Source organism: Myotis lucifugus, unplaced genomic scaffold (genome assembly GCF_000147115.1).
Source record: "Myotis lucifugus unplaced genomic scaffold, Myoluc2.0 scaffold_0, whole genome shotgun sequence".
Classification (NCBI taxonomy): domain Eukaryota; kingdom Metazoa; phylum Chordata; class Mammalia; order Chiroptera; family Vespertilionidae; genus Myotis; species Myotis lucifugus.
Window position 1 is genome coordinate 17,338,886 of NW_005871048.1, and position 19,142 is coordinate 17,358,027.

The 19,142-nt window shown below is 40.2% G+C and overlaps 1 protein-coding gene across 4 annotated transcripts in view; it reads left to right on the plus strand.

Annotated features, from left to right (window-relative positions):
• The window catches only part of EFNA5 (ephrin A5), a 283,466-nt gene that overhangs the window by 237,287 nt on the left and 27,037 nt on the right, over positions 1–19,142 (plus strand). The gene's annotated exons all lie outside the window — the stretch shown is intronic.

Here is a 19,142-nt window from a genome sequence, read left to right on the forward strand (position 1 = left end):
ATGTCAGTATGCTGACGATAAATACTCTCTTTGCACCAAGGAGGAAAGATGATTATTAAGAGCAGCTGTGTCTTTAAACAGGAAAGAGCATAAAGAAGGATCTAGAAAGGGTTCCAAGGGAACTGGTGTAAGTGTGTTTCCCACCTGTGAGCAGTCAGCGACCCTGTCCTGAGAGAGCGCTAAAACTTTCTCAGCAGACCTCGCTTCATCACATTGCCATGGTCTTCTATTTCTCCACCATATACACCATCACTTCTTCAGGCATCATACTAGTCATAGATTCCAGACAACCGCTTCCGGAACCTCTGTGCATAAGTCACCTGAGATCGTGTTATAATGCAGATTTCTGCTTGGGGGTCGTCCAGTGAGGGCGATGCTTCTGGGGTTATAGGTCATATCTAATTTAGGCAGCCTGCTGTGTCTCTGTCTGAACTTGCCTTTAACTAATACCAAATTTTTAAGTGATCTGGCCTTTCCCACATGTTTTCACGGTCAGCTGAAGGAGTTAAAAGTTTATTTGTTTAACATTACATTTATTGAACAGTACACCGTGGCTCAGAAGTGTTGGGGGATGCAAGAGGAACAGACACTCCCTGTCCTCAAGGGTGACTGTCTAGTGAGGAGCAGAGTTGTCCAGAGGCAATGAAAGTGTAAATAGACAATTGCTGAATGAAGATGAATGCAGGGAGCGGTGGGACCCTGGCGGAGGTAGTACCTCACCTGCCTGAAGAATCTGGGTGTGCAGCTGTTCATGGTGTGTAGCAATCCCAGCGATACCACCCAGTGTGCTGAGCACTGATTTTTCAACCCGCTTGCCAGACCAGCAAGATGAAAAACATTCCTGTTCTCATTTCTCCAATTCAAGTGTCCCCACTCTCTCCTGGCCCACATGTTTTAAGTGTACAAGGACTTCCAGCTCCCTTTCTTCTGTAGAAGCAGAATGTTATAAGCTGGATTTCCCCACCACAAGGGCACTCTCACTTACATTGGAATTGAATTTAGAAAGGAAATGGAACAGCACCAGTCTTATTATTTCAGTGCATATTTCAGCCCTTAGTCATGAGAAAACATGTGAGAGCCTTGATACTATCTCACCTTCGATCCATAAAATAAGGAGGGCGGGGGTAAGGGGGGGGAGCAACCAAAGGACTTGTATGCATATAAGCCTAACCAATGGACACAGACACCAGGGCGGTGAGGGCATGAGTGGGGGTGGGGGGCAATAGGGGAATAAGGACACATATGTAATACCTTAATAAAGAAAAAAGAAAAGGGATATTGAGTCCCACGGATGGAGGAAACACAGTGAGTTCGCACGTTCTCAGGCAGCAGGCTCTTGCCTTTTGCCAATTTTTCACTTTGTGAAAGAATCTCATTCAGCATGTGAGAACAAGGAAAGGGGAGGACTTCAGTTGTGGACAGCAACTCATGAATTGCCTAACTCTAACATATACCAATACAGGAGGAAGTTACTGCATTTCCAAATTTTCATATTGGTTTCTCAGGTTAAAAAATAACTACAAAAGCAAACCCCAAAATGAGTAGAGTGCACTAAGATGGGAAACATACTCACCATCTAACTAGCTGATTGCATGATTATTAGAAATTATAGAATCCATTGAGGTTCATAAGCAAGATGTTATTATTCAAATATACTCATAGTGCTTATGACTCGTTTTTCCTCATTTGTGCTTAAATTCAATATTTCACTAAAAACCATTATGTGTCTTCTATAACATTCATTTAACGGAGTCATTTAACTGTCAGGGGCTCCTGTCAAAGTAATTGTTCCAAAATGCTTCAAAATATCAGGAGCTTTTTGCTGTTCAGCTGAGTTTAACCTGAATTACATTTTTTAATGAAAGGTAAAATAGCACAGAATTAGCGGTGAGGAGATGTTCATCTACAGGAAGCATGGTGGCCTGGAGTCGGTGAAATTGAATTTTTAACCATGTGTTAGAACCACACGCGCACCCTTCCCTGTCTTTTTAGTAGTGAAAGGGTTTCCTCTCGTTCTCTCACTGCTGAAAGCTGAGTGGCAGAGCTGTGGGGAAGTCTTAAAGACGTTTAATATACTCTGGTCATAATTAAACTAAAGAAGTCTTAGGGGAGAATTGGCCCTCAGTTGAATTCTCTCTCTTCTAATGTGTGTGGAATGAACAACATGACTGGGAAATGGCTCTTTTCACACTTACTGTGTCACAAGAAGCTCTATTGCTGATCCCAGGAACAGGCTGACTACCCACTGGTCAGTTTTATAAAATGTTCTAACTAGGCCAGGGGTGTATTTCAGCTCTTTGCAGCCTTAAAACCTCTTCCAAGTTTTCCAAGAGAAAAAGGAAAGCTATTGCCTAAAGTAGGCAGCCTTGCTGTAGGGTATACTAGAGGAAGGGTTACATTTAGTGGTGACTGTGAACCGAAATTCAGACGTAAACTTGAACTTGTGGGAAGGGAAGAGGAGTAGCCCATGACAGGGTATCTACCTCATCACTTAGAGAGGACACCCGTTAGAGAGTTCTTATCAAGTTCAGCTTTATCCTCAACAAGATTTATTGCCTTCTTCATTTCACTGAGGCATGCCAAATTAAGAAATACAGTCGTTGAAAATATCTCATGTGAAGTTTCCAATTTACTTTACGTAAAAATAAAATATTCTTCACAATTCCAGATCCTGTATTTGTCCCAAGAATGACTCTGTGCTATGTCCTCCTTGCCTTGGGAACAGGCAGTCTATTAAGTTGTTACAATAAGGGATTGTCGCTACAGCAGACTGAGCCCATTCTCGAATCTGACATACACTGTTTTTAGTCTACAGGAGTTATTTTGGGAAGTGATTGGCATACTAAATTAGAGAAGGTCGGTGGTATTTCTATCAGTGATAGATTTGCAGAACTGCCTGCGAATAGGTTATGGCAATGGAGACTTCCTAAGGCAAAGAACAATTTTAGAAATTTCAAAAATACTCATTTTAGAAATGATTCTCATAAATATGAACAAATGAGAACAGGTTTGAAAGAAGTTTTACTGTTGCTGTTTTTAGATTAGAAGAGGCAAAGGAAAATAAAGAAGGCACCATACGTTGTCTTTGTAAGTCAGTAGGAACACTGATCTAGAATGTCCTCCTCTGTAAAGTAAGGCAACCTGAGTCCCAGGCCCTTCTCTTGACTTCACTGGCTGTACGATCATGGGTAAAATATTCAATCTCTCTGGGTTTCCAACTCCATGTTGGTAAAATAATGTGGTTGTAATAGATCAGCGGTTCTCAACCTGTGGGTCACGACCCCTTTGGGGGTCGAACGACCCTTTCACAGGGGTCACCTAAATACATCCTGCATATCAGATATTTACATTATGATTCATAACAGTAGCAAAATTACAGTTATGAAGTAGCAACAAAAATAACTTTATGGTTGGGGGTCACCACAACATGAGGAACTATATTAAAGGGTCACGGCATTAGGAAGGTTGAGAACCACTGCAGTAGATAATTGCAAACTTTTCTTGAGCTTTAATATCCCAATGTTACCCTATTTTACCTAAGGGTCTGCACCACTAGGGTAAGAGAACATCTGTAAAATGGCCCAGCCTAATGCCTTTTCCTTACTTAGTAGATGTTCAGTAAGTGCCAGTTAAAGGGGTAATTAGGGGAAATGCAGAGTGGAGAGGCCTATTGGGTATTAGAATTATGTCCTGTTTAAACCACCATCCCCTGTGGTCTCCACTAGTGCACCCGATGCCTATCTGTTTTCTCACTGGATCACCACTCTGTCAAAGCCCTCCAGTGACTGACTTCCTGCCTCACCAAGACAAAAGCCAGTCTCTAACCTGGGCAACATAGTCCTCCTAGGCAGGTCCTCCTCTCTTCCCCACCTTTGGCCTCTCTTCTCTTACCACTCACTCTTCTCCCTGTTGCCTGCTCCAGCGCCTGCCCGCATACCTGTCCATTCCCCAGACAGCAGGAACTCAGCACTTTCTCTTCTCTCTGCCTGGGATCTCATTGCCGCAGGCATCCATGTCCTTGGCTCTCACTTCCTTAAGTCTACATTAAAAACAGGATACAGACAGGCTCTTCTGCCCTCCCTGTGTAAAGATAACACCTCTCTCATCCTCTACACTTTTACCCTACTTTATTTTTCCTCAGGCACTCATCACCCCCCCCCCCCCCCCCACGCCCCGCATTAGATATTTCTGCTCTATGCCCCATATTATATCGTTTGGCATGTAGTAAGTGTTTAATAAATGAAGATAACTAGTGTTTACATAGCACTTACTCTGTCCCAGGCACTGTTCTGTGCACCCTACAATTTTCAAAACAGCACTTCGAGGTAATGTTCTTCCCATTCTATAGGTGAAGAAACTGAGGCACAGAAAAGTTAGGTAACCACATAGATAAGAAAGGCTGATCTGAGAGGAAATTAAGTGAATAAGCAACTAAAAGGAAATGAAGAGATAAAGTCCTAGGTATCAAATGATGAAAAAGGAAGAAAATATATTCTTTTATAATTAGCACTACTGTTTAGAAAATATTACTTACAAACTGCTAGAAATGCAAATAAGATTAAGTATCAAGATATATTTTAAACGCATGTATGCATTTTCAGCTCTCTAAAGGATAGTTTTCTGTCTCCAAAAGAAAGTTCAACTGTATCATCCTAGATGGTTGACCCTTTTAATATGATAACATCAGAAGCCAGAAAAGTTGTATTTTCAAAGAAATTCTTTTTAAGATACTCAGCAGGTGGAATCAGGATTCCACACTTGATTCAGAAATGTGAGCTTAATGAGAGACTTACAATAGGAAGAGAAATGGCATTTGCTGACGTTGATACTAAAACGACAGATAATTACTCAAGCATTTGCTATATCTGAAGTATAGCTGATATTCTTCAAAAGATATTCAGAGTTCAGATACTTGATAGTCACAGCACCCAGATGGAAATCAGGGATTTCTGAGAGATTACTAGGGAATGCACCCTCCCCAGATTATTGGTGAGTAAACTTGAATACACATGTTTATTCCTTTATATTGATAAGGTGATAGAAGTACAGAGCTAAAAATTCCATTTCTTTGGTACTAAAATCTCATTAATGAAAAGAACTTTTAGGGGAGCTAAAGACTTCTTTTTCAGTCTTTTTCGGATGCATATTTTTCAAAATTAGAAAACCATAGGGGCAGTCTATGTTACTATGGGCATCATTCCTAAATCCATAGCCTACAACAACTTGAATGCATGGTGGTTAACTGCTAATTCTCTGCTTTATGCCCTTAAATGAAAAGTTCATAGTCTTAACTTGTGATGAAGTTTTAATATGCACTACACAATTTTTTTTTTAAACTGACAAAATAGGTAACCTAAATTCTTAAGAGATATTTTATTGAATTGACCAAGATTAGCTTCAGAAATCATTTGCTTGTACAAAATAGTCATTGATTATTCTTTAAAATGTATGAGTATTCAAGCAAATCCAGAGACTACTAATGTAAAGAAAGTCCTTCTCTTGCCAGTTGAATATGTTCCAAAAGCTTATTTGCAGGTGAGTTGTTTAGAACTTAGAGCGTAGCTTCTCATAGAAGTGTTTGTAAAATCAGGCCAGCTCTCCATTGCATAGGGAATCTACTTAACCGTGATATTGATGTAAAACTATATATTTTAAACAAAAAAATAGTAGAAAACAGTATGTAGAAAACTTGTTCAATAAATGTTTGTCAGATGAATAAATGTCATAATAGTAAACGAAATAGAACAAAAATTACTTTTTTTAAATTTCGTATATGCTGGTGTTTGAGAAAAGCAGGTAAATTAGAAGCCCTAGTTTTACTGTATCCACTACATCAGTTCTCTAGTTTCTTAAAAATGTTTTGATCTTATGCTGGGAATACGTTACATCAGAGGAGGGAATGGACATCATTTTTTTAAGGGCACCAACAATGGTAAATGAAGCTTTGAGCTCAAATCCTTATATACTCTTCATAGCTGTGTGACTTTGGATAACTTAACGTCATCAAACCTCACTCTCTTCATCTCTAAAATGGAAGTATAGAAATACTTTATCACAATTTTTCTTATTTCCAAGACCCAATTAAGGAAATCAATAAAAAAAATTTCATAAATGCCTAGTAAAGATTCACAGTTTAGGTCATGCCTATTTTCCGAAGGAATTACATGCTAGGATTGCATATGCCCAGAAAGGGAGACTTCATTGCCTTTGAGATGTCTGGTTTTACAGCAGCTTACTCTAATAATCCTATCTAATAAAAGAGTAATATGTAAATTAATTGTCACTCCGTGACAAAGATAGCACCACCCATAGTGGCCAGGGTGGGACGCTGGCGGCTTTGCCCCAGCAATGTGAGCGAAGCATCAGTGCCCCAGCCGTGCAGAGGGAGGGGAGGGGAGGAGAGGGGCCTCAGGCTGGAGGCTGGGGGGGGGAGGGGCCCCGGCGCACGGAGGGATGCTGGCATCATTGCAGGCCGGGCTGAGGGACCCCCCCCCCCCCCGTGCACGAATTTTGTGCACCGGGCCTCTAGTCTACATTAATAATTATTTGGGTCCTAATGGTGCACACTAATCACCTTTTTTTCCTGAGTTTTCTTATTGAAATAGAAGAGTGTCAAGCAGCACATTTATCAAAGCAGAAAGTAATCTTTTCCATCTTTCAGAGTCTTTTCTCTTTCAGGGGAGGTGACCTGTAAGTACAAAGTACTTCCTTAAAATGATCACCTCAATGTTTGCTTCAGCATGTTGAAAAAATGTTTTGGGTTACTGGAGTCTTAGGATTAAATGCTCTAACATATACTTCTGCTGAGATTCAAGGGGTTTATAACTGAAATTTCTGTAAGGACTGTCTGTCTACTAGTTTGCCCCCTGTGTCTTTCTTGGTAGGTGGACTCAGATCATGGTTTTCAGCAAAGCATATTTGTAATAATACAGAAGGGAGTTGAAGGGCAGTATTAGGAAATTTATAAATTTTAATATCTTTATAGTGAAAAAGAATGAATATGGCACAAATATCAAATAGTAATTGCTCAGATATAGATACAGAGTATATTGTAGTCACTAAAAGCTATGAAGATTGTTGTTGTTTTTTAAGTTTTGGGGTTTTTTTAGTTTTTTTTCTCTGTCTTTTTTTTTTTTTCCTAAACATACAATGGAACATTTTTTCTCCACTTGGACACTGAAAGTTTGTCTGGGACTATATCAGATTACTTCCTGAAAATAGTCATTCTCTTGCCTTTATATATTTCCCATGGTCTTTAGAGAGCCTGCAAGAATGCCTGTTTATTTAAAGAATGAGTTTCAGAGAATTGTGTTTGTTTCAAGTCGTCCCTAGCCATCTTTTAGGAAAGCATGAATGGATTTCAAGGGCTCTTCAATGAAGGTTAAATAAAGAACAAGAAAGAGGATATTTAGAGACTTCAGGATATTTTTCTGTGTTAATTGTAAGTTTCTCTTCTGAAAACAGTTGTTTATAGCCGGGTGCCCTGTTACAAGAATGCTCAGCTCAGCATGGCTGGGGCCCGGCAGACATGTCCCCCAGCACATTTCAGATAGTCTAGGTAAAATCAAAGGTCAGAGAGGCAGTTAATAGGAACACGGGGTATTTGAAAACACTTTATTATTTTGTAAATTTGGGGCAATATTATTTGGTCATGTAGGGAGAATTTTATTTAATTTAAATAATATATTTTTATTGATATCAGAGAGGGAGGAGAGAGAGAGAGAGAGAGAGAGAGAGAGAGAAGAGAGAAAGAGAAACATCAATGCTGAGAGAGAATCATTGATCTGCTGTCCCCTGCATGCCCCCTACTGGGGATTAAGCCTGCAATCCAGGCATGTGCCCTGACCAGGTATCAAACTTCGACCCCCTGGTTCAGAAGTCAACACTCAACCATTCAGCCACACTGGCCGGGCTAGTAGGGAGAATTTTAAAAAGAAATGCATGCCCTGTTAAATGACTTAAGGATGAGGTACTGTTAAGGAGAATCAGAGAAATGAAGGCCAAATACATCTGTGAAAAGGAAAATTGAGCAAACATCACTGCTTCATAGAATTTGACTTGGGGGGCATTCTTAAAATTTGCAAGGGGAACCTTAAAAGCTATTGAGTAATCGGGGCCTGACGGAAATTCATGATATCAGTCATAAGAAACTGAAGACTCCTATTCTTCCCATTATTTGAATGTTTCAAAGGCTGCGGCACTCAGATAAGAAGCTCGAGAACCAAAGACTTTTTCTTTGTGCTCCTTTACGAATTTAAAATGCCACTATAAGACGGGAACCATGTAGTGTCTGGCCTCCCGAGGAGGAGGAAGGACTATGTCACCTTTTGCTTCCTGTCCCCCTACTGAGACTAAGTGCCGAAATGGAAACAAATTAAAGGATTGTTCTTTTTATCCCTAAATGTCAAAAGTGGCCACATCTCCGAGAGAAATGACGCACCTGATTAATTGTGTAATTTCACGGGGAAGCAGTAATTCTCAGCCTTATAAACATGTACTGTACTAATTTGATTTCAGAGTTAACTGAAAACAGTTTAATGAGCTGCTGCATTGTTGGGTGTGTGTGCGCAGTGCTACCCAGAGCAGATGCCAAGAGAAAGGGAAATAACACGCCAGTGACACTTGGAATAACTGTTTATACTTCATTGACTTCGGGTTGTCAGCATGCTATTCTCTGTGTTTCCCTTAGTAACTTATTAAGGCAACCGAACTCCAGTGTGATGCTGTCTAAGTGTCATTTATTGTAAATTACACAAGCATGCACACGCCAAATGCACAGTCAATCTTGGGGAAAAAAATACCTCCTCACTTAGACAACCAGAACACCATCCACACGGCCTGCACACAGGGCGAAAGGCTGCTCCCTGTCGGAAGAGTAGCATTGGTCTTTCATCGGAAGAAATACTATTTCTACAGATTCCTCCACTCATCCATTCTTGCTCTATTTTAACAGAATGGTTGCGTAAGTCTTGGTTTGAAAGTTGTCATACAGCCTCACAGCAGGCTTATATTATCTACAGAGTTCTTTATGAGGAAGTATAAATCACCACAAATGAGACTTTTCACAGCCAGAGATATGTAGAAATGTGTGTCAGTGCTTTGCTGGCTTGCTAAAAAATATCTCTAGGCTCCAAAGCTCGCTCACAACTCATCCCCGCTCCCTACCCTTTTGGGAAGCAATTCTCAAAACTTGAGATTTATGGTCGAGAGAGCTGATAGTGGCTATAAAGTTTTCTATTTTCTCTTTTCTTTAATATTAATGCAGAGAGCAAGGCGTTGTCATTCATTATTTTAGTTCATGAGTATCTTGTGGGCTTGAAATCTGATTTCTGGGGACATGGTTACCTCTGTTTAATAGGGGAATAAGTGGAGTTTGGCAACAGGCTTCCTTTCCGCTGAATATTTTTAGGCAGATTGTAGGAAACCCACGTTAGGAACAGAGCTTTAAAATATATATATATGCTATGTTCAGGTTTGGTTTTAAAATTTAAACTTTACAAAATATGAATTCATTCTGAGCTCTCAAAGTAAAATATCATGAATTGGAGAACAGCCAGCCAGTCTATTGTTGTTAGAAATTGGAATATCTTTTCATTTTACTATTTTCAGAGATGGACACCATTTCCAACTAGCTCTGTCTACATTCATGTTAGGTGAGATTTCATTTACAGTTAGCGTTCCCTTTTGCTTCCAAGTTTTTCAAAACATATAATGTCTCTGAATCATTAAAAAATAATACATGTTGATATTAATTTAAACTTGTCCAAATTTTAGTAGCACCAATATCTGGCTTCTAATGTAAATTTGCTTCTTCTAATTTGTTGAGCAAAATTTCTCCTTTAAGTCCATTGTGGACTGCTTAAAGTTCTTGCTATATACGCCAAGGGCAGTTCAATTAATTTTGAGACCGTGTAATAAATGCTGAAATGATTTAAATGGAGTATAGCTATTATTGTTATACAGGCTTACTCAGACTTTGACTAATAATTTCTCCCCTAACATTTGTTGATAATCATAATTCTAGTGATTTGGCATTTATTGCAAGTTTACTGTGTGCCGGGCACTGTATTAGCATTATACATGTCCTAACTCGTTGAATCTTCATCTATTATTGTCCCTCACATATAGATGAGAAACAGAGGCTGAGAGAGGATAAGTAACTTGCCCAAAGTTTTTGTATTTTACAATGAAGTCAGGATTCGAACCCATGTGGTTTGACTCCAAGTCTTTATTCACTTACTTCATAATACATATTTTAAAAGAAGTTAAAAGGAGACAGATTTCAAGCAGCCTTGTAAGTCATTCTGTAACTCCTACCTACACCCTGGAATTTAAGGCAGACCCTGTTCAAAAAACTGACTCACGTGACCTAAAGAGGAACGTTTCATATTAGCTTATTCTTGAGGTTCACACCCTTAGGAGGTGTATGGGTTTTTAAAACAAAGTAGAATGCCATTGAATGGTGTGTGGGGTCAGAACATGAGGGCATAATAACGTGGGCCCTTCACTCTCCCCACCTCAATTGTGATGAAGACATTTAGTGAATAGCAAGGCTACTGGAAGTACCCTGAGTTGTTTTTTTTCAGAGGTTTAAATGTGATGAACAGAACCGGTAGCACAGGGAAGGCATTGGTGGATATACTGCAAAACCTCACCGCCGACTGTCTCAATATCACAGCTTGTTAATAGGACGTGTTGGCAATTGTCTTACCTTGTCCTTCAGCTGCACAGTGGCTACAAATGATTATTTCCATTATTATAGTTGTTGTATTGCTGTTATTACTTAAAATCCACCCATTTTTCGCAGACGAGGTTATTACACATCCCCACACATTCAAGAAAGGGAGTAGAGGTTTTACAAGGGGGAGTGCCAAATTTGAGAACTTATAACAATTGAAATCTTTAGAATGAAGTTCAGGAATTATGGCAGCTGAGTGCAGAGCCCCACATTTTACACAGGGGAGGTCATGCTCTGGTTCATGAGGGCACTTGGCAGAGTTGGGGAGACCACCCCGCAGCCCTCCAGAGAACAAGCGTCACACGGCTCCCTGCACTCTCTCACCTGTCTCCCCTGTGCTGGTAAGGGAATCAGAAGAGCTCAGACTCGGGGGTCAATGAAAAGGGTCTGACTGGGATGAAAGGAGAGGACTTGGAAAACAGAACTCTATAGGTGGGGCCAGATTGTGGAGAGCCGTCAGTTCTGGTCTGAGGAATCTGGAACTTTTCTAGCAGGCCATAGGAAGCAGTATGTTTTTGAAGGTGATACTGATCTGGGCCTTATCATATAAATACATTGAAATGAATTGTGTTAGGGCTGGATGCTGACTGATTATATAATAACTAGGGGCCTAGTGCATGAATTCATGCACATTGAAAGGAACTGTGGGCTGTGAGACTGCGGTGAGCACAGGGGCGGGTCTCAGCCCATCCTCTGTGCCCCCATCCGGCCCCTCCCGCCTTGGTCCCTGGTCCCCTATCTGCCGGCAGCCCTGCTCTCACTGCTCCCACGTGCTGACAGTGCCGGCCCCTCTTGCACCCACTGATGGTGCAGAGCGATTGGGGCTTGCGCCAGGAGTGGGTGCGAGCAGGGCCGGCACTGGCAGCAGGTGCGAGCGCAGTTGCGGGACCGCGGCGCACAGGAGCAAAGAATTTTTAGTAACCACCAGAGGCTTGCCCCCGATGACAGTGACCAGCACCCCGCCTTGGTCTGGCGCCCCTGTTCACCTGCTCCACCATCCCAATGCAGCCGACGCCTGCCATGTTCTGCGCTCTGCCACCTGCTGCTGATGCCCGCCATGTTCTGTGTGCACCCCCTGGTGGTCAGCACACATCATAGCGACTGGTTGTTCAGTTGTTCTGTTGGGTCTATTTGCATATTAGCCTTTTATTATATAGGATAGCTATCATGTAGTGAACACTTTCCTGTTACATAAGTTTACCTATACAATCTCATCCATACCTTATTGCAACTATGTGTTAGACAATATTATTGTCCCTACTTCACAGATGAGAAATCTGACACACAATCGGGTCTGTCTAAAATCTCCCTGTTCCTGTGCGGTCAAGTCCTGTTGAGCAAAGGCTTTCTGACTCCAGCGTTCACGCTTTTAGCTCTTTTCCATGTATAGCAAGTAATATTCAGAAACTTATTCCAAAAATAGTCCTGGTACTTATGAAGAAATTATTCTAATCTCAGGGACAGTAACACCCTTTATCTGAATTTCCATTGTTTCTGTATCGCTTTCAGCTTCTTTGCCATGGCTGCAGAGTTTTATTTACTTTTTAATATTTTTGGCATAGCTTTGATGATGTTTTATTAAGTGAAATTGCTAAATCAATAACATTTGCTAGATTATTAATTCAGTCAAAAAGCAGGATTTCTGACCTTTTGATATGAAGTGTTAGTTTATTATTAAAGTTCATTGTAGAAGATTTATTGCAGCTATTTCCTGAAATACTTATTTTTAAAATGCTATATAAATCTGTTTATTAAAGTCTGCTTGGGTTGTTGGTACTTGTGCATCATTAGATTTGTAGGATACCTACAGTAGCTATAGATGGATATACTTCAGTACATATCATTTTCTCATTAGGCAAACAATTCATCAGGACTCCCTGAGCGATGTTTACCCGTCAGGCCAGGGCCACAGACACCATGGAGGGACAGTGGAAAATACTCGATGTAATCATTGTCCTCCAGGAGCTGATGGTCTAATAGGAGAAAAATATATCCATGAAAATGATCACTAAAAGAGAAATAGAGTAAATTACAAGATTGACACTGTTGATAACAGAGGGAGAGTAGATTGCTTTAGACAGCGTTAAAGATGGGAAGTGCTGACTTGAGGGGCATGGTGGCATCCAGGGCTCAGGGCTTAAGACACTGTCCTACCTTTAGTGACTCACCTGCAAAGGAGAGGAAAATGGAACCTGCTTCCGGAAATTCTGACTCATTACCTTTTATGAGGTTGCAGAAGGGATCTTCGCTTTTTAACAAGCTCTCGAGCAGTTTCCTCTGTAGGTTGTCTTTGTTCCACACCTTGGGAATATTGGCTTAACGTGGGTATAGACGCATCTTGAAATCAAGACGAGGAAGAAGTGGGTACTGGGAGCTTTGTGTGAATGGAGCAGCAGCATCAGTGTTGAACAAAGGCCGTTTTTGTTAGGTGAATGTTTGCATAACTGAGGGAACTCTGGTTAGAGAGAGACCAAGCTAGTCTAAGATAAAGACTCAGATAGTCTAGGATTCTGGGAGTCAGCTCCTTCAAGATGGTAGTAATGGATCCTTCCTTCTGTCCCACTAAACAGTCTTGTTTGCTTTGTCCATAAATAAGATACAGTTTCACCAGGCTGATGCAAACTAGAGCCAGCTAACCCTTTGGGGTTTCTGTATTTTTTATATAACTTTAAAAATGTTTGTAATAAAATGAATTTCTTTGACAAAGTGGTAAGCTGTGTGAGGATAAGAATCAGAAAGCCACATAAAAATAGAGAGAGGACACAGGCAAGATATTTAGTGATAACAAATATTAACTGTGGACCAATGGTTTAGAAGGAAGATGTGTGCTTGGGGAAAGTGGAAACAGTGAGTAGTTTTTATACTATTTTATTGCAGTAACACGGTTGTTGGAAGGTCCATTGAAAAAGTGGGTGCCTATTGTCTGTGACCTTTCATGCTTGCCAGTTTATGTTCTCTTGTCCTGCTGTTTGGTTCGAGTCTGATGAAAAAGGAGTACTATATCTAAATGGAGCCATGATTTGGTTATGATTAAAGGTCAACAGAGATGTATGTATATTTAATCACTACTCACCGCTGATGTATTGGGTTAGACAGCAATCATGTTTTTAAACCATATAATATGTCCTGGTTCCTAGAAAATAAGAACATTATTTAATAGGTTTCTTTTACTAAAAATATTATTAAGTTTAGAGGAATAAACAAGATGAGAATGAGGGGATCCGGGTCTTGACTCCATCATTTATCAGGTCTGTGAAAGTGGCAGAAGGTTTCAGCCCATGCCTCAAGTTTTCCACGTATAAATGAGTTAAAGTGGTCATTTAATAGATGGTATTCTTAATATTGATATTTGAAAGGCAATTAGTTACTTTCCTAGTTTCTGTCAAAATTAATGATAGCTTCCATGACAAATTTTTATGGGTACTTTAAATTATACATTTGCATGTGTCAAAAATAGTTCCTATCATCAACTAGTTTGAAATACATTGGTGGTCAGAAATAGCTTACTGTCATTTACTCACAAGGGCATTTTTCTCACATTCTTTGCCAAATCAAATGTGACCAAAATATATTAAGTCAGTTCGCTGTGGTTCATTTAGAATGTTCTACAGTGGTGAAGATGCAAAAATACCAGCCTGTCACTTAGAGAACCATTTTTTGGGACAGTTGAACTCATACAAAATATTTTTGAGGGCTAACTCGAAACTGCTTCACCATTGGCAAGTTTTATGCACCTGTTTTTTTCCCTATACAGGCTCATACCTGCAAAACATAGAGAAATGTTCCTTTCTAAATGGAAAAACTCAGCTGTAGTCTGAATGAATGGGATAAATTATCTTTCTCACAATTATCCATTAAAGGGAGAATTAGAATTAATATTAATCACAGATGTTTCATCAAGTTTTATTATCAACCAGATTGACTGCCAAAGTGCTTTCTGGAAGACATTTCCTCTCCCTCCCCCACCTGCTCCTGAGAACAAACTGTTATTATGGGTCCTTAGATAAAGATTAATGGTTTTGGCAATTCATTTGAGAAAATCTGTATCTTACTGTACATTCTACTTCGGTTCAAGGCATATCTGAAAGCATGGCTTGTCAACTCCCCTATAAAATAAAGACACAAGGTAATGGAATTCTTTCCACCATCAGAAATAGATTAACTAATGAGCAGCCCAAGGTGCATATCACCTGACTCATAATTTTTAGAATTTTAACAAGCCTTGTTTATAGATAAAATAACCAAAATGCCTATGGAATCCTGATATTTTAGCAGCTATATTTTTATCCATCACCATTAAATTATTTTAATATTACCTTTCATTTTTATGCCAACTCTTTTTAGAATGATTCATTACCAGCTGTGTGACCCTTGTAATAATTATGAATATTTGATAATGCCCCATTCATTTGCCAAGTACACCATAGATGAGCATTATATTCACTTGTAAACAATAGCTATCAGTTCTAGCTAACTGAAACAAATAAAAAAGAACTTTTTTCTATGAAAGACATTAAATTTTTTTTTTAACTGAAGACCTCAGGATGGACAGGAGCCCAGGCAATGCTGGGGATCCAGAACATAGAAACAAGTAAATGATCAGAATTATCTCATCAAGACCCAGCCGTTGGATTTTCTCAGCTCTATCATTTCCTCATTCCTGTGTCACTTGACTCAGGATTCAAGTTCTTGGAAGAAGGAGTTTGATTGGCATATATTGCCTATCCTTTGGAAAGAATAAAGAGCACCTTGATTGACAACCCCATCAAGACTGCGAGGAAGGAAAGAGGACTTCTTAAAATAGTTTGTAGTTTTTGTTTGGTTTTTAGCCTAAGGAAGGTAGGCAGTAATGCTGAAAAGGCAAAAATAATCACTGGCCAAAACAAGGGTATGTGTCAGTGAATAGTAGTGTAGAATATGTGGAATTGTTCAAAGCAAGGGGAAAAAGTCTGTGTAATAAATCCTTTAACTGCAACAGGGCCCAAGCATCAATTCAACATGAATGTTTCTAGTTTGTTGCACAGTAATGTTTTATCTTTGTCTAGTACTTTTGCAGGCTTTGCTGTGTTCCAACAGATTAAAGAGTGTGACTCATTTTTCAGTTAAGATTTCTCTCGCATTTAATTGATTTCCTTTATTTTAATGGAGATAATAAGAAAAAGCAGAGACTCCAGACAAATAATAGAAAATAACCTATTTATTTATTTCTGGCTTTATTTCATTGACGACAACAGAATGCAGGAAAAGCAGTGGAATGGTTTAAGTCCCATTTCTGCCACTGCCCAACTCTAGTCAAATCTGGGATCACTCATAAAACTGAATCTGTTCCTTCAAAGTTAAAATGAAGGCTTTTGGGCTAGATTGGGGGTCCTAAGGAATAAGAAAATTATTAAGACCGTTACAATTTCTGTTGTTCAAGTTAAGTTTGGGAAATTGTGAGTTAAAGTTAATTTTCCCCCTGCAAGACTTCTTGGGGCTTAAATATGATAACATGCACTGTAACTCTCCAAAGAGAGTGATGCAATATATATTGTTCACCAAACTTGGTAGATTTTGAAACCCTTTTTTCCATTGCAGCATCTTGAGGGACCTTGCTTCCATGGGATGACGTTGTATTATTTATAAAATCCCATTCGGCTTTAAAATATACTTCTCTGAGTAATGAAAAAAAGTGAAATATATTTTAACGTCATTCATCATCTAGCCCTTTCTGTCTAGTCCAGCGGTCGCCAACTGGTGGTCCATGGACCACTAGTGGTCTGCGAGGTCCGAAAGGTTGGCGACCGCTGGTGAGCATAACCAGACTTCGTGTATAGTTGAACCCACATCCTTGCATCTAATCTTCATTTGAGATGACCAACAAATTATAGGCTAGTTGTCGCTTCTGTCAAAGATTGGAGTGTTTGTGGTGAGGTATGCCACTTAGGTTCCTTGGACTGTTCCTGGGAGAGCAGTTTTAAGTTCTTAAAATAACTTTTGTAACTTTTTGTTCATCCTGAACATGAACACAATACTTTGACTAGATCTGACAAATAAGTGGACCATTATAATGTAGGTTCAGTGGGTAGTCTGCTGGGTTTTGTTTTCCCTGAGATAAACCTGTGCTTCCTCTGCCCTTCTTCTGTTCTTTATTGAACTTCATCACACTTTTATAGACCATTTCTCTACAGTTGTCTTCCAGGACTCATGATCCCACCCGAATACTACTACTTACAAACCTATTCCCAAGTCCACCTCACATCCTTTGATGAAAATGTTAATACCTTAAGAATGCCTAAGCTGGGTGCCAGAGGAAGGGAGGCACTCACTAAAATGCCTTCAAACGTGGGTCCTCAACATTGATAACCCTATTTTTGCAATGAGTAACTTGCCAATTTCACAGTCCCCCGCTATGTAATAGTCTTCTCATCTGGCCTCTCATTGTTCCACAAAAGGCTTCATGCTGCCCACACAGCTGCGCCTGGGCGTTGTCCCTACTGCACCCTCCTGACTGCTTCCGCTCCCCTGGCCTGTGTGGAAGTGCCCCGGTGCTTTAGATGATCCAGCTGTGCCTGCTGGGCCCAAAGGGTCCCCAAAGCCTGGATATTGTTGGAAGTGACTCCAGGATGTAGCGGTATAGGGGCTTCCTGCACTGGTAACCCAGCACGAAAGGTGAGGCATAGTCCCTACCCCATGAGTTCGGCTCCTTGGTGAACTTGGCTCAGTTTTCAGTAAATGCTTTTTAACTGCCTTGTGTCTGGTACTCTCTTCCAATTACCAAGTGTGTCCAGATTGCCAAATGGCCCTAATTGAGCCTGCCCCCTTGGAGGCTTTCAATGTCTTTGTGCCAAATTTGATAGAGTTTGGCACAGTGGACTAGGCCCTTTGGTGCAGAGTTAATGGAACCCCCCCCCCCCCGCCCCTCCCCTGCTGCCAGAGCCTCCAGCCTCTATCTGCCTGTCAAGCTCCTTCTCCACATTTGTATCTTACTCTCTAAAATGAAGGGTCCTGAGGGCAGTGACTGCATCTTCTTTCTGATTATGGACATAGGGGCACAGGAAGGGAAGCAGGGATGGATACAGGATTCCAGCACAGCCCACCGAGGCTTTGACAGTGAGGATTCGGCTTTCTGGAACTTTTGATCTGTGCAGACGTAAAGATGATGACAAGGCAGATACTGCTAAGTATTTTTTTAAATTATGCTTTCTACTCTAGAGGAACTTTTCAACTGAAACGGGGTAGAAGAAAATAATTAATGTTGAGTTTTTCCCCTTGAGGAACTATGAACAGGTCTATATCATTTTAAACAAGCGTGGCATATGAAAATTCGGATTTTAAGAAGCACAAGTTGCAGCGATCATTCCGTTTACAGAAGTGGAATTTTTTTCAATAGCCCTGGAGCATTTTAAAAATGATTTGATTTCTAAAAATCCAGTTTGCATATACCATTCAGGATCAAATTGGTTGCAAGAAACAAAAGTAGTTGAAATGATAGCTGTAGGTGAGGGGGAAGAACATTTCCTTGAGAGTTCAGTGAAATTCTCGATGCCTGAAAATGGAGATAAAATGTTACAAGCCTCTTAGTGTGATGGTGGCGATGGGGTGGGGGCAGGGTGTGTGTGGTGTTGCTGAGGCCAGTGGTGGCAGCAGCCCCGGCCGTGGCGGAAGTTGACATGTAGAATGCAGTCCTATGCTGTGTAGAGAATAGACTGGGGCTGGTAGCTACTTATGAGAAATAACCGTTATATGATTTCATTAGTCCTTCAAATTAGCATCACAGACAGCTCCCACTTGTCACTACTGTGCTTTCTGGAAATAGAATCATAAAGCAAAGAGTTGTAAAGTGCCTCTCATTTTCCTCCAGGAGTAATACCTTAATTGAGACTGTGTCTCTGACCATATATTAGAGAAAAAATAAATCATAACTATGACTGACCTTACGAAGATGCACTAGCCATAACCTTACAGTTATTTAAAATAGTAAAATTCTACTCTTTTCTATAAAAGGGACATAAATGTATTATACACATTGATTTTACATGCACTCTAAAGAATATGTTCAGCAAATAAAAGGTTCAACTAAACTGTTTCATAAATTTTAGCAGAACTAGCTATCCTCTAAATCCATTAAATATTTAATTTGTAATAATTCGGTTCTTTGTGTTTAAGATGAGCTTTGGGGACGATGTCTTGGCTCTCATTCTGTCCTCAGTGTTTCGGGTGCACTGTTGTTTTTCAGCTAAGTGTGCCTGGGCCAGATCAGCTTGTTCAATATCCTTCTCTCAGTTCAGCTGAACTCTGAGGGGCTACTTGTCCTCTCTGAAATGCTGAAGCTCAGTTTCTGCAACTTGTAAAAGGAGGGGACTGAACTAGCTGGGGTCCCTAAGGTGCACAGCATTGAGTTTTGTGATTCAGTGATGAAGCT